General features: G+C 51.9%; 1 protein-coding gene across 3 annotated transcripts in view; it reads right to left on the bottom strand.

Moving 5' to 3' along the window:
• LOC133128146 (muscleblind-like protein 1) overlaps nucleotides 1-12,723 on the bottom strand; it is a 74,403-nt gene that overhangs the window by 55,926 nt on the left and 5,754 nt on the right. The window contains exon 1 of one of the 3 annotated variants that reach the window (XM_061241457.1): nucleotides 10,006-10,026. The exons of 1 other annotated variant lie outside the window; for it this stretch is intronic. The gene's annotated coding sequence lies outside the window, so the exon portion shown is untranslated. Of the gene's footprint in view, nucleotides 1-1,550; nucleotides 1,751-10,005; nucleotides 10,027-12,723 lie in introns of those variants that run through there. One more of the 3 variants, XM_061241455.1, reaches the window with a different exon arrangement.

Below are 12,723 nucleotides of genomic sequence, written 5' to 3'. Positions count from 1 at the left end.
CAGAGGAGGAGAGGAGAGGAGAGAGGAGGAGAGACAGAGAGGAGTAGAGGAGAGAGGAGGAGAGGAGAGAGGAGGAGAGACAGAGGAGGAGAGGAGAGAGGAGGAGAAGAGAGAGGAGGACAGAGGAGGAGAGGAGAGAGGAGGAGAGACAGAGAGGAGGAGAGGAGAGACAGAGGAGGTAGGAGAGACAGAGGAGGAGAGAGGAGGAGAGGAGACAGGAGGAGAGACAGAGGAGGAGAGGAGAGAGGAGGAGAGGAGACAGGAGGAGAGACAGAGGAGGAGAGGAGGAGAGGAGAGACAGAGGAGGGGGGAGAGACAGAGGATGAGAGAGGAGGAGAGACAGAGGAGGAGAGGAGAGAGGAGTAGAGAGGAGGAGGGGAGGAGAGAGGAGGAGAGGAGACATGAGGAGAAACAGAGGCATGTTTTGTGTGTCCTTTTTCCCACTGTGTGTGTGCGTGTGTATGTGTGTGTACGCAGGTGTGTGTGGGAGTGTGTATGCCTGTGGGTGTGTGTGCCTGTGTATGTGTATGTGTATGTGTGTGTGTGTATGTGTGTGTATGTGTCTGTGTGTGAGTGTGTATGCGTGTGGATGTGGGTATGTGTGTGTGCCTGTGTGTGTATGTGTGTGTGTGTGTATGATGACTTAAGTCACATACTGACAAAATGCCAAGCTGGGTGAATAATCCACCTGTTTTCCTCTCTGTCTCTCTCTCGCTCTCCCTCTCTCTCCCTCTCTCTCCCTCTCTCTCTCGCTCTCTCTCTCTCTCTCTCTCTCTCTCTCTCTCTTCCCTGGTGGATCAGCTGAGTGCAGACCCCCCCCCCCCAGAACACACACCGCACTGAGACACACACACACGCGCACACACATCGCCGAGACCTCTCTGTTTTCACTGGTAGAGCGGTGAGTGTGCATTTAACACAGCACCGTAACCTGCAGCTAACATGACCTCCCATTTCCCAAAAGAAACACACACACACAGGCGCACACACGTACACACAAACACACACACACACATACACACACGTTCAAGCAGACACACACACACAAACACATATACAGGCACACACACAAACACATATACAGGCACACACATAAACACATATACAGGCACACGCATACACAGAGAGCTCCGTGCAGTCTACTGTTCGATGAGACAGAGACAGAGAGAGAGAGAGAGAGTGAGAGAGGGCGACAGTGAGAGAGAGAGAGAGACAGAGAGAATACTGTTTGCATTGTTGCCATTTCCACAATATTGTTCGTATTCACGTTTGTATTAATATATCATTATTCCTCTTCCTGTTTCTATGCGTACGCTTCAGCAATATTTACAGAACCAACGTATTTCCTGCCAATAAAGCATTTTGAGTTTGAATTTGAGAGGGAAGGTGACAGAGAGAGAGAGAGAGAGAGAGAGAGGGAAGGAGACAGAGAGAGAGAGGGAGAGAGAGAGAGACAGAGAGAGGGAAGGAGAGAGAGACAGAGAGAGGGAGAGAGAGGGAGAACTTGGCGGAGGAACAGGCGGCGGACAGCGATCGCGGCAGTGCCTTACCTCTCACATCGTTTTCCCCGGGCTGCGCGCGCGTGTGTGTGTGCGTCCGTGTGCGCGCGCGTGTGTGTGCGAGTGAGCGGAACCCCACTCCGGGCGGGTCATGGTGCCTGTGTGTGTTTGTGTGTGTGTGTGTGTGTGTGTGTGCTGTCACACGCTGAGAGGCATTCCTCTCCTCTACAGTCACGCAGTTGCAGACTGGCGTCCAGACACGGCTCTGCGCAGACCCACACACACGCTCCACCCCCCTCCCCCTCAGCCCCGCCTACACATACACACATACACACACACACACACACACCCCGCCAGCCCGCCTCAACCCTGTGTGTGTGAGAGAGAGAGAGAGGGAGGGAGGGAGGGAGGGAGGGAGAGAGATATAAAGAGAGAGAAAGTGAGACAGACACTCGGGTGGTAGGAAGAAAGGGAAAGTGCAAAAAGAGGAGAGGAAAAAAATGAGAACGACAGAGACAGAGAGACAGAGAGAGAGAGAGACACACACACAGACAGAGAGAGAGAGACAGAGACAGAAACAGAGACAGAGAGACAGAGAGAGAGACACAGAGAGAGAGAGAGAGAGGGAGACAGAGAGAGACACACACACAGACAGAGAGAGGGAGACAGAGAGAGAGACAGAGAGAGAGACACACACAGACAGAGAGAGGGAGACAGAGAGAGACATACAGACACGGATACAGAGAGACACAGACACACAGACAGACAGAGAGAGAGACAGACAGACAGACAGACACAGAGGCAGGAAGAGAGGGGTAAGGAAAGAGGGATAGACAGAGAAAGGAGGAAAATAAAACTATAGACTGAGTACTGACCAGAATCTGCAAGAACACACACACTTACACACACACACACACACACACACACTTACACAGGAACAAACACAGTCACTTACACAAGAACACACACACTCACACAGGAACACACACAGACATTTACACATACACACACACACACACACACACTCTCTCTCACACAGACACACACACCACCCTCCCTCCACCTGAACTACAACATAACCTTGAGTTGGACACGGAGGCTGGGAGTCCTCCACACGTTGCAGCAGAAGAAGAAGGAGCTCTATGTGACGGAGGGAATATTAACTTTGGACTCCAGAATGATCTGGAATGTGGGGACGTGCCATTCACCAAAAAAGGCTCCCTGCACACAGAGTCCCAGCCACAGTCACAACTCACAGAGGGGAAGTTAAAATCACGGGGCGTGGGTGCCCGCCATATGGGGTGAGAGGAGGGGCGTTGGCTCATTAAAATCCCCCACCTTCCCCCCCACCCCCTGTTCTCCTCACCTGCCTGGGGGAGCGTCAGTATCCTCTGCCCCACAGTCCAGCTCCAGGGCCGTTCCCCCGTGCTTCCCTACTCCCGTGGCTCATGCCCAAACCCACTGACTAAGCGCTAAGCCCCCCTCAGCCCCGAAAACATTTCCTCTGGCGGGGTCCGCCTCTCCCGCGCCCCGCCCCGGCCCTGGCCTCGCCGGTCTCTGAGAAACGGCGCTGCACTCCGAGGCCGAGAGAGCACACAGTGTTCCCTGGGCCAGCGGCTACGCCGGCTACGCTACCAACAGGAAACAGGATGCTGCCGATTGTCATATGGAAGCGCCGCTTCGGTTCTCAACCCTCCGAGGCGTGAGGTCACCGCGAACGTGCGAGCGGAATGTTCCCCCCGCTGAACATCCCGATGATGACAGAACAATCACCGCCGCCGACAGAGCTCTAGAACACTGACTTAGAATTCCAAAAGATCTGTTCTCCGACGGATTGTTTGAGTGTCACAGGGAGGGGGGGGGGAGTGATGTCAATATTAACGCGCACACACAGGGGAAGAGTCTTCCTACCGTGGTAGTAATCGAGGTCAAGAGTTCTGTTCCATTAAAAATAAATGTCTGGATGTTGAGTGACAGACCTTCCTGTGATTGTCTCTTTCACATACTGCGGCCATATGCTTTTTTTGGACCAGAGAATTCATTTCTGCGGTGATTTTCCCACAGCAGTCTCTATTATCTCTTTCTCACCAATATCCTGGTAAACCACCCCCCCCCCCCCATCCCCACCCCCTTGCCCACATACACACAAACACACTCACATACACACAAATATACACACACACACACGCACTCACATACCACACACATATACAAACACACGCACTCACACACACACACTCAAATACCACACACACATACACACACACACATGCACTCACATACCACACACACACATACACACACACACACACACACACACAGAACCCCTGTTCTCAATTATTATTTCCTTACGTGCTTTGCATTTAATGCCATTTTGATCTAGTGACCCGCAGTAGGAGGACTGAGGCAGTAATGTTTCTGGAAATTTCCGGAGTGAGAATTAAAAGCGTACTTTGACCTCATACGCCCACGGATTTTGCAGACGGACCAGATGGTCGGTCCTGTGTTCCGATGTGTTGAAAGTTATTAAAGTTCGGTGCACCCTATGAATATTACCACTGGGGGGCAGGGGCAGGACCCATACTGGTGGGGAGGAAAGTTCTGTTCCAGGACATGACCTGTACTGTAGCTCTGGAAATGTCCCTTCCTCCCAAACATCTGCAAGGGGATGGAAGGAACAAAGGAACTGACCCACGGTTACTACAGCGATTCTATGTCACCAGCATCTGGCCCGCTTTGATGATGTCACAATGAGACAGCAGAACTGCTCCACATGTGGCAGGCAAGCTCAAAAGCTGTAGCCAATCAAAACACAGAAGACATTCGACATGAAAATTTGGATTAGGAAAAACTGGTTCAGAGCACAGTCAAAATTTTTTTTTTTTTTTTTTTTTAAGTAGGTAATTCTTCCCGTGGGGGAAATTCAGTTTTTAAACCTGAATGGGGCTCTGGGGACGGTTCAGACACATGACTGAATTTCTAATGTCTAAAAGTAAAGGCTATGAAAACAGCACAGGTGTGAAAACAGCAGCACAGGTGTGAAAACACGCAGGCATCTCATGTTCTCGCCTCTTTCACTGACGGTGTTTTACACCGCGTCAGTCACCATTTTGCCGTGTGTCAGTTGCAACATTTTATCTTGTGTCAGCAACGATTTCACCCCATGTCTGTGACTGCTTTATTCCAGTGTAGGGTTGCGTGTTTTATTCAAGTGTAGCGCTTGGGTTTTATTCGAGTGTAGCGCTTGGGTTTTATTCGAGTGTAGCGGTTGGGTCTTATTTGAGTGTAGCGGTTGGGTTTTATTTGATTGCAGTGACTGCAAACATCTCACCCTTGTAAAAATTCTTTCAGGGAATTATTTCAGGGGGGTGGGGTCCCCCTGCACATACACACCCGGGGGGCCTTCACATATCACTGACACAGCCAGGGGTGTTTCAGTTCCTCTAGACATGGCTGTTCTTCAGGTCAGGACGGGGCAACGCACTGCTTCACTCCCGCCTGCGCTGAGGCGCGCTGAATCTCGGGAGGTTTCTGACGCCTCCCGCGTCGGAGCGTCGGGATCGTCGCGGGAATGCCGTGACTGAGCCCAGGGGCGCGCGGAGCGGCTCGGAACGTCGGATCACCAGGTCCGTGTGGCGGCGCAGCTGCCCGTTAGCGCTGCTGCCCGTTAGCGCTGCTGCCCGTTAGCGCTGCCCGTTAGCGCTGCCCGTTAGCGCTGCTGCCCGTTAGCGCTGCTGCCCGTTAGCGCTGCTGCCCATTAGCGCTGCCCGTTAGCGTTGCTGCCCGTTAGCGTTGCTGCCCGTTAGCGCTGCTCGTTAGCGCTGCTGCCGTTAGCGCTGCCCGTTAGCGTTGCTGCCCATTAGCGCTGCTGCCCGTTAGCGCTGCTGCTTGTTAGCGCTGCTCCCCGTTAGCGCTGCTGCCCGTTAGCGCTGCCCTGACCACACCGGCTCACCTCCCGCCACTGCAGCACTGAGCCTGCTCTAATATACACATTTACACTGCGGCACCGAATCCTGACTGACCCTGTCAGGCACTGCAGCTCAGCGGAGTCACCTCTGAGTGCTCTCTCTCTGCTCTCTCTCTACCTCACCTCTGCCTAGTACTGTCTCTTCTGTCTCCTCTCTCTACCTCACCTCTGCCCTGAGTACTGTCTCTCGCTCTCTCTCTGTCTCCTCTCTACCTCACCTCTGCCTGAGTACTGTCTCTCTCTGTCTCCTCTCTCTACTCACCTCTGCCCTGAGTACTGTCTCTCTCTGTTTCTTCTCTCTACCTCACCGTGCCCTGAGTACTGTCTCTCTCTCTCTGTCTCCTCTCTACCTCACCTCTGCCCTGAGTACTGTCTCTCTCTCTGTCTCCTCTCTACCTCACCTCTGCCCTGAGTACTGTCTCTCTCTGTCTCCTCTCTCTACCTCACCTCTGCCCTGAGTACTGTCTCTCTCTCTCTCTGTCTCCTCTCTACCTCACTCTGCCAGGTACTGTCTCTCTCTCGTCTCCTCTTTCTACCTCACCTCTGCCCTGAGTACTGTCTCTCTCTCTGTCTCTCCTCTCTCTACCTCACCTCTGCCCTGAGTACTGTCTCTCTCTGTGTCTGTCTCCTCTCTACCTCACCTCTGCCCTGAGTACTGTCTCTCTCTGTCTCCTCTCTCTACCTCACCTCTGCCTGATCGTCTCTCTCTCTCTCTGTCTCCATCTCTACCTCACCTGACCCTAGGTACTGTCTCTCTCTCTGTCTTCTCTCTCTACCTCACCTCTGCCCTGAGTACTGTCTCTCTCTCTCTCTGTCTCCTCTCTACCTCACCTCTGCCTGAATACTGTCTCTCTCTCGTCTCCTCTCTACCTCACCTCTGCCCTGTACTGTCTCTCTCTCTGTTTCTTCTCTCTACCTCACCTCTGCCCTGAGTACTGTCTCTCTCTGTTCTGTCTCCTCTACCTCACCTCTGCCCTGAGTACTGTCTCTCTCTGTCTCCTCTCTCTACCTCACCTCTGCCCTGAGTACTGTCTCTCTCTCTCTGTCTCCTCTCTACCTCACCTCTGCCCTGAGTACTGTCTCTCTCTCTGTCTCCTCTTCTACCTCACCTCTGCCCTGAGTACTGTCTCTCTCTCTCTGTCTCCTCTACCTCACCTCTGCCCTGAATACTGTCTCTCGCTCGTCTCTCTGTCTCCTCTCTACCTCACCTCTGCCCTGAGTACTGTCTCTCTCTCTCTCTCTGTCTCCTCTCTACCTCACCTCTGCCCTGGTACTGTCTCTCTCTCTGTCTCCCCTCTCTACCTCACCTCTACCCTGAGTACTGTCTCTCTCTGTCTCCTCTCTCTACCTCACCTCGCCTGAGTACTGTCTCGCTCTCTGTCTCCTCTCTCTACCCCACCTCTGCCCTGAGTACTGTCTCTCGCTCTCTGTCTCCCTCTCTCTACCTCACCTCTGCCCAGATTACTGTCTCTCTCTCTCTCTGTCTCCTCTCTACCTCACCTCTACCTTGACTGCTCTCTCTCCCTGTCTCTCCCCTCTCTTCCTCTTAATCCCATTCTTACTCCACTCTCTCTCTTTCTCTTTTTGTTTCTGTATCCTGTATCTGTTTGTTCCCTCTCCTTCACATTTCATTTTCCTGCTACAACTAGTTAAAAGTTCCCTCTCCTTCACATTTCATTTTCCTGCTACAACTAGTTAAAAAAGAAATTTAATTTCACCACTCTTCTCTGTTTCTTCCTCTTTTCACGTCTATCTCTGTCCTCCTTCTGCCACTTCCTCTCTCCCTCCCTCACCGGGGTCCTCCCGGGGTGTATTTTCGGACGTGAGAGTGACAAAGTGTGGAAATGTGACCTCTGACCTTCCGGGTGTCAGAGTAGCAGAACACGTCGTCATCTGAAGGGTCTGTTTGAGTATGACATCAGAGCGGGAATACGAGGGGGTGGGGGTGCACGGGAGACCCCTCCGGAGAGGCGCTGATCCTGATTGGCTGAGGACCCCCCCCCCCACCCCAAATGCCCTTCAAATCCCTCAGATCTCTCAGAAATCAATTTGAAGGCGCCTAAAATAGACGGGATCACAAGACTAATTTTTGAACAGCGAGAGTCAAGGCCAGCCTCCATTAAAACCTGGGAGGTTGCAGGTTCGAGACACGAAACAGTAGCGCGTCGTTGAAGTTGGCCAAGATCCCTGATTCAACTGCTTTAGTTAAATGCCTAGCTGTCTATTTACGTCAATATCTTACAAAAAAAAAAAATACAAAAAAACAAAACAAGATATAGTATTGAGCCAGTTCGTGGTGGAGAAAGCGCGGTGGGATGAAGTCGCTGCTCGCGATGGCGGACGCCGAGCGTCACTCCGTCTCCCTGCAGTCTTAACAGCCAGACGGGCGACAGCACTGAGCATGCTCAGTGGGGCTTGCGTGTGTGAGAGCGCATCTAACGGCATCATGAAGCCTCAATCCTCCGCCATGTGTGTTTTTACTCTGTCTCTCTCTCTCTCGCACACACACTATATCTCTCTATCTCTCTCTCTCTCTCTCAAACACACTATCTCTCTCTATCTCTCTCTCTCTCTCTCTCAAACACACTATCTCTCTCTATCTCTCTCTCTCTCTCTCTCACACACACTATCTCTCTCACACACACAAACACACACTCTCTCTCTCTATCTCTCTCTCTCTCACACACACACTATCTCTCTCACACACACAAACACACACTCTCTCTTTCATTCTCTCTCTCACACACACTATCTCTCTCTATCTCTCTCTCTCTCACACACACACTATCTCTCTCTATTTCTCTCTCTCACACACTCTATCTCTCTCTCACACACACTCTCTATTTCTCTCACACACACAAACACACACTCTCTCTCTATCTCACACACACAATCTCTCTCTCGCACACACACACACACACACACTCTATATCTCTCTCTCACACACACACACAAACACCCACTCTCTCTCTCTCTGTTATATTTTGTTTCTTTCATTTGTTTGAAAAATGTTCTTGTCTGACCCAATTATGATGACAGTCCATAAAACAAAAACAGATGACTAAATAAAGAGGATGGAATGGTCTTTCTCTCTATATTTATCTCCCCTTCCCCCTTAGTCTCCTTCTCTCACCAAAACTGGCTGTTCTAACACGGGGACAGTCCCAACATTTTACGCACGAGTAAATTCACATTTACACCAAGTCTGTTGTACACACCAGGGCTGGCCAGCTTCAGCTGAGGGGAGGGGGGGTGGTTCCACACCAACCGCACCACAGTCCCCACCCCCCTAGCCTGAGCCCTGGCCTTGTATGGATAATTTGTGTTTGGAAACCGCAGGCACCGGGCCTAACGAACTTTCAGGCCCTGAGCAACTCTGCACAGGAAATGAGGACATGACAACGTGCTTCACCACAAAAAGCTGCAGAAAGACACAGACGCGGTCGCTAAGCGTTAGCGCTGCTACCTCTTTTATCTAACATTCATGCCATTTCTCTCCTATACCCTCACTACCTCTCTCTCCATCTCTCCCTCTCTCTCTCTCTCTCCCTTTCTTTGTCTTCCTCTCACTTACACTTTCCCACTCGTTTCGCAGAGCAAAGGCGGCCATTTTGTCTTAGCCTTGCAGTTGGCATTCATCATTCAGCGTTTAAGATGCAAACTGCCAAAACAACGAACTCTTGGTGTAATCCAGCATAGTTTCAATAGTTTAAGCGACTATCAGGAAATTAAGGGGTTCATGCATGGGTGAACTGAACATTGAAACGTGAATTTGGGTAAAACCTTAAGACTTGCAAGTTGTTGAGTCTGTTTTTCTAGAGTGGGTCAAACGCAGAAGACTCTATCATGGCTGACAGGACGCCATGATGCCTGATGTTTATCAGAATGTTCTAGAAGTCTGTGGAGGACATTTAACTGCAACCACAAAGTATAGTAAAATATGCGCAAAGGAAATAAATAAATATGTTAATAGAAACTGACGGCATTCTCAAAGCAGACAGACAAAAAAAACCAAGCCTTACATCCACAAGTGGAGAAATGAATTGCAACTAGTGTAGAAAATATCATAAAACACCCTGTGTACAGGATGAGATCAGTGTCTCTCTTTAGAAGAAGTAGTAGATCAAAATGAGGAATACTGGAACTGAAACATTCTGAACAGAATATTTAACATATTTTTAGACAGAAAAAAGGACACTTCCTGTTAAAGAAAAAACATTTTCCCTCATGACCGAACACAAAATTACGAAGAAAAGCAATGATAGATATTTTGAGTCTGAAGCAGAATTATGTTCACTGGCTGCAGTCCTCCCTCTGACTCCTCTTCCTCATCTACCCTGAAGCAATATCACGCACAAAATCATGAACCTCCAGACCGATCGATCAAATAAACAAACGTTCAGCGGTATCCTCTCTCAGCGTGGAGGGTAAACAGGCGTCTGAATGAAACCGAAATGCACACACACCGTGGCATACGGGAGGTAAAAACACACACACACACACACACACACTGGAAGGTCTCGAACTCGAACCTCTTACCTGTGTGTCCCTCCAGTGCTGACGAGCTTCTGCTGTCGCTCAACGAGCGGCCGGTGAGAGCCCTGAACCCCTGGTGCATTGTGGGTAGGGATAACGCCCCTCCCTTCTCCCCCCCCCCCCCACTGCCTCAACAGCGCCCCTGCCAGGAGACGACACGGGGAGCAGCCAAACCCTGTCCTCACAGGGTCACCTCCACCAACGTCATCTCAACCGGGACCAGAACCGGGACCAGAACCGGGACCAGAACCGTGGACAACCACAGACCAAACCAGGACCAGAACTGTGGACAACCACAGACCAAACCGGGACCAGAACTGTGGAAAACCATAGGCCAAACCGGGACCAGAACCGTGGACAACCACAGACCGAACCGGGACCAGAACCGTGAAGAACCACAGACCGAACCGGGACCAGAACCGTGGAAAAACCACAGGCCAAACTGGGACCAGAACCATGGACAACCACAGACCGAACCGGGACCAGAACCGTGGACAACCACAGACCGAACCGGGACCAGAACCGTGGACAACCACAGATCAAACCGGGACCAGAACCATGGACAACCACAGACCGAACCGGGACCAGAACCATGGACAACCACAGACCAAACAGGGACCAGAACAAGCACACTGGACCTGAGCTGAAAAAATGGACCGCGCTGGACCGCACTGGACCGCACTGGACCGCACTGGACCGCACTGGACCGTGCTGGACCGCGCTGGACCGCACTGGACCGGGCTGGACCGCACTGGACCGCACTTGACCGCGCTGGACCGCGCTGGACCGCGCTTGACCGCACTGGACCGGGCTGGACCGCGCTGGACCGGGCTGGACCACGGACCCAACAGTGCTGGACCGGACCGGAGCACACGGCCGTGGGACAGGAGGACACGAGGAGTCTTCCCCGTTTCGCTTTCACAGAGCCGCGTTCGGCGGAGACCTCGCTGCAAGGCGAAGAGCGGGCGGCGTAGCTCAGTTCCTCTAAACCCCGCCCCGCCCCCCGCCCCCCGCCCCCCTGGTGAGAGAAAGAGGAAGCAGGCGTGCGGTCACGTGACAGAGGCAGGGCGTGTGACGTCAGTGGGGACCGGCAGGGGAGGGGAGGGGTGCCGTCGGGCCCAACAGCAGTTTTATCGCTGCGTTTTGCATGTGGTTGCCGCCGTAATCTAATCTAAACCCCTGCACCTGTATCCACCCCCCCCCCCCCACACACACACACACACACTCCCCCCCCCCCACTGTGGCCTCAAATGTAGGCCGTCCCTCCAGTACCAGTTACACCACACAGTGCACCAGTAACAGAGCTGGGGCAGATACAGCACTTTACCGTGCCCTTAATGGAGGCAGTGAGTCAACCGAGAGGACCAGAAGGCGGGGTTTTTGCACTTTTTTGAGATGTATTGCAATACACCACGCAAGCTCAGTTAAGGCTTAGAGAATTATCTGAACAATTGCCTTTCTGACCCAGGGTCAGACCAGTCAACCCTGAACACGCCCCCAGCAATGATGAACAGTGTGGCAGTAACAGTACGGCTACTTAGCTGACGCTTTCATCCAAAGTGATTAGACTGTTGATTAGGCTAAGCAGGGGACAATTTCCCCCCCTGGAGCAATGCAGGGTTAAGGGCCTCGCTCAAGCATCCAACGGCTGCGCTGATCTTAATGTGGCCACGCTGGGGCTTGGACCACCAACCTTCAGGTCTCAAGCGAGGCTGAAGCAGCAACACCATTGCCACAGGACAGAAGACAACAGAAACAACGAGAGCGAGAGAGAGAGAGAGAGAGAGAGATTCAGAGGGACAGAGAGAAGGGCAGGGACAGAAGGAGGAAGTGATGCAAGCAGGCTGCAGCACTGCACAAAGACCGTTCCTCATAGCTCAACATCTCATCGGGGAGGTGGAACCGAAATGACAAAGACGTGAATCACTCATTAGCGGAGTGGAACGAGGTCCCAGCTGCTCGGAAAACAGGCAGTAGGGGAGACGGAGAGGACGGGGCAGTGTGTGCTTGCACACACACACACACGCAAACACACGCGCACACACACACACACACGCACACACGCTGTTTTAAATATGGGGCCTGGAAACAGCTTCCACATGGACAGCCTCAGCCATGGGTCCAGATGTTCACATTCACAGAAACTCACACGTGCTGCAGCATCCTCTCTCAGCCAATGGCAGCAGAGTGTGGCGTGACATCATAAGCTATTTACAGTCACCATGGCAACGAATTCCGTTCCCTAAACCAGGGCCATCACAACTGTCCTCCAACTCATTCTTCCCTCCGTCTCTTTCTCTCTCTCTCTCCTTTTCTCTCTGTCTCCTTTTCTCTGTCTCTCTCCTTTGCTCTCGGTCTCCCTCTCCATTTATCTCTCTATCCGTCTCTCTCTGTCTCTCTTTCTGTCTCTATTGATCCGTCTATTTCTGCATCGAGACGATGGAGGTGGAATAGTCTAAAGCAATTCCTGAGTGCGTGCATTTGTGTGTGTGTGTGTGTGTGTGTGTGTGTGTGTACGTGTGTACAGCATGTGCGCGTGTATGTGTGTGTCCATTTGTGTGTGTGCGTTATTTGTGTGTGTGTGTGTGCACGTATGTGTGTGTGTCTGTGCGTGTGTATGTGCATGTGTGTGTATGTGAATGCATGTTTGTGTGTGTGTGTGTTGTATAGAATAAGAAAGTAAGCAAATAACCAACTGATCACATTTCAATGGAGAGCGTG

The sequence above is a fragment of the Conger conger genome, chromosome 5 (genome assembly GCF_963514075.1).
Source record: "Conger conger chromosome 5, fConCon1.1, whole genome shotgun sequence".
Lineage (NCBI taxonomy): Eukaryota > Metazoa > Chordata > Actinopteri > Anguilliformes > Congridae > Conger > Conger conger.
This window is presented reverse-complemented; position numbering and strand designations above follow the sequence as displayed.